At 38.5% G+C, this 3,459-nt stretch overlaps 1 long non-coding RNA gene across 1 annotated transcript in view; it reads left to right on the top strand.

Moving 5' to 3' along the window:
• The first annotated feature begins 2,816 nt into the window (after nucleotides 1-2,816).
• LOC140343721 (uncharacterized) overlaps nucleotides 2,817-3,459 on the top strand; it is a 3,197-nt gene continuing 2,554 nt past the window's right edge. Inside the window, exon 1 of the long non-coding RNA XR_011923401.1 lies at nucleotides 2,817-2,925. This is a non-coding gene — a long non-coding RNA (uncharacterized lncRNA). The remainder of the gene's footprint in view (nucleotides 2,926-3,459) is intronic.

Raw genomic sequence — 3,459 nt, 5'->3', positions numbered from 1 at the left:
GGTATATGTCAGAGCTATATACACGATAATAATAGTGTGTGACTGTGAGGGAGCATTAGAGTGTCAGCTCCTCTGTACAGAGACGGATGGTTCAAGTGGTGCAATTGAATACTGTGTGAGACCCATTAAATTTATTGGACTGTAAACCATTTTTAAAATGCTTTTTTTTGTAAATTTAGATTTCTTGTTAGGTTGCATTGCTGTCTCTACAGGGGAGAGCCTAAGATTTGGTCACCAGTCCAGGAAGTAAGGAATTATCTTTCCAACTAACAGCATCAACTCCCCATCTGACAGTCAGGCAGAGCTTCTAACCATTCCCCGTTCTATTAAAAATGATTTGCCCGGAATTCTACTTTAAGAAATGGTTTACCAAGAAGATTTAAAACAGGTAATTGTCCCTTTTAACCATCTTCACTGCCAATATTCTCTGTGTTAGGCATTTAGCAGAGATAATAAAAAGTTAATCAGTCATCCACTGAAATAATCCTGCACCTTCCCTGTAAGGTAACTTTTTGTACTTTGTAACTAAGTAAAATTCTTCTTTATGGACTTCAATTGCTGTGATCTAACTGCACCATGACCAGCAGAAAGCCAAACCTGTGCTGAAATGAGCACCCAGCCCTCGAGATAAGCATATTCTGAGAAGTTTGGTTGGTTGTTGTGGGTTGGCCAACCACGTAATAGAGAAAACAAAACGGTACATGTCATTTCAATCCCTACTAAGGTTGGAAAAGATGGAAGCAGAAAAAGTTGGGTTTTTTGGCAAACAAAGTTAAATTTAAATAGGAAGTGCAAATAAGGCAAAGGCTAGACAAAGTTCAGCTGATGTATAAAACTTGGCCAGGGTGTGCATTCAGCAGAGGTAGTGAGGTCTCCTCCCGATGCATTTCGCCACAAGGCTTTTTTAGGGGATGTTGAGATGCCTCCAAGGGATGTTAAGGATGTGAAAAGTAGACTCATGTTGAAGAGGGGAAGAGAAGGTTTACCAGTTAGTGGTGGTACCAGGTGGTAGCTGTAACAAGGATCCTCACAGGGGGACAGAAGTTAGGTCCTTGGGGAACCCCTGAGGGTAGGAAGGTCATGGGGCTGCCACTGTGTGCTTGTATTTGAAGCTCTCCTGCTGCTGAATATTAAAGGAAAGCATTTATTACTGGGCAATTGTGCTCTGCCTATGGTACCAGCCTACCCAACTCTAAACCCCCCTTTTTCTGGTTCCATCCTTCCCAGCCTTAGTAAGGATTAAAACTAGACTAAATTTTCTATTTTCACACTTTTTTTAAATATTGCAAATATTGTATACCTGTACAACCCATTAAAATTGATGGATATCTGAACAAATATCAAAAAAAAAAATATGCACAGACAAAACTTTGCAGAATAGTTCAAGAAGATTCTGAAAGCATTCCTGGGTTTGACCTGGTGGGACATCTACAAAAGATCAGGCAAAAGCAGATTTAAAGCAGAAGCAGCCTTTAGCCTCTTTCTTCAAATTCGTCTCTTGGTCTCTTTCTTTAGTCAAATTCGAACATGGACATGGCAACCCATGATGTGACTTCCAAATCAAACTTTATCCAAAATTTGGGATCACCTTTATTTAACCAAGAAAATTCAAATTATTCTTCACAAACATTTCACTGTCACCAGGAGACCACAATAAAACCTTCTCTACTTAATTCAAGTCCTGGTATATTAGAGTAATAGTTTGGCAGTGATGTGATGATTAAAAACCACTTACCTTACTCTATGGCGTCAGCACCTCACTGGTGGAACCAAAAAAATTCAGGTTCATTTCCGATTCCTGCATGGTTCCAGGTCTGAGGTTGTGTGAGGTCGTTAGGGGCCATTTGGTAGCTAATTAATGGCAAATTCACCAATTAAACATGACATTCATTTGATTAGTTTATCACTTATAGTCATGTCACTCTACCATGTTTTGCTTTCATTTTCGGCAATTTTTTTTCTCCAAATTTTAAATAGTTTAAAAAAGATCAGAGATGCAAAAAACAAAAAATATTCCAAATGTATTTAAAGCTCTATGTCTTCACCATATTTCCTTAGATTGTGAAGAAAAAGAAGAATATATATGAAAGGGTGAAATAGATCTTTATCCAGATTTATAGTGAATTTGACCAATAAGCACCAAGATTGGACCCTTCCATGGCCATTTGCCTTCCTAGCGGACCAGTTCCAGTTTGTTGGATGGTAAATGAATCTTTTAGACTCCATGTCTGTAGTATTTTACTTTGTGGACAGCCAAAAGAAACCTTCAATCTCTTGACTTTATAAACTCTTAGAATCTCTTACTGGGTCACATGTCTATCTGGACTATCTGGACTTTCAGACCTCTTAACACTGCAAATGTGTTATTATGAGGCCAATGACCACGAAGCCTAAGATTTAAACCCCAAATCCAACAGGGAATCGTCTGTTTTGTTGAGTTGAACATGACAGAGAAGAGAACATGTCGTGACTAGTGCAGTTTATGGGTGTCCTCTGACATGGTTGAGCTGCTTAATAAAAAGTGGAGTAAGGGGCCCGAACTTTGGCCCTTGCAGGCCATTTAATTGTGGTCTAATTTTTTCCACTGTTTATAAATCAGCCCTATTACTGGAAGTGTCTGACAGCTGCAAAGCATTTGTGCAAAGTTCTGATCATCAATGGGTTTACACCGGTAAGTTTGTATTTCTGCCTGCAAAGCATAGTAGTGGATTTGTCTGTAAGAATTACACAAGCCATTATTGGGCAGGGCGGAGTCCAGGATCCGATGGGAGGTAGGACAGTGTTATGAGATCAAGTTAGTGATTGCTGAATATCTGAGGAAGATCCAGGATTTGTTCCCTGTCTCTCCGCAGGCTTGTGCAAAGGCTGGAAGGGACACAATGGGGTTCCTATGGATGGTGGGACTGTGGATGCTTCTCTATTCTGGTAAGTTTAGTGGTCACACAAATAGCCAATGACTTTGGAGCTTTTTTTTAGAGTGTCAAAGTATTGATTTTTGGTATTTCTTGACATAATTTCTGAGAAACTTGGCACATTCAAATTGGGTGCATGTGCCAACTTTTCACCTGAAGGATTAGCAATAACCAATGTTTATCTGCATTTTTATTTTTCTGCACACAGGAAATTATAATTTATTGATAAAACATAGATGGAAAATACAGATTTACAGGAAGCATTTGCTTTAAAACATTTTACTTTTATATAGTGATGCACAGATCCTAATGATAACTTGCTAAGGATTGCTAATGCATCTGTCCTATTGAGCTCAACTTTGCACATAAGTTGCTGCAACATTCACCGGACAATGAAAGTCCTTCATAAGAGAAATTTATCTTAGAAAGATTGAAAATCACCTCTGTGTGTAGAATAATGTTACATGGAAGGTAATCTACAGCTGATCTATGAATTGTCTGTATTATATATTTCAAATGTTTTTTCTTTTCTTTCTTCTCTCATTCT

Source organism: Pyxicephalus adspersus, chromosome Z (genome assembly GCF_032062135.1).
Source record: "Pyxicephalus adspersus chromosome Z, UCB_Pads_2.0, whole genome shotgun sequence".
NCBI lineage: Eukaryota > Metazoa > Chordata > Amphibia > Anura > Pyxicephalidae > Pyxicephalus > Pyxicephalus adspersus.
Note: the sequence above shows the minus strand (reverse complement) of the source record. Positions and strands in the feature narration are given on the sequence as shown.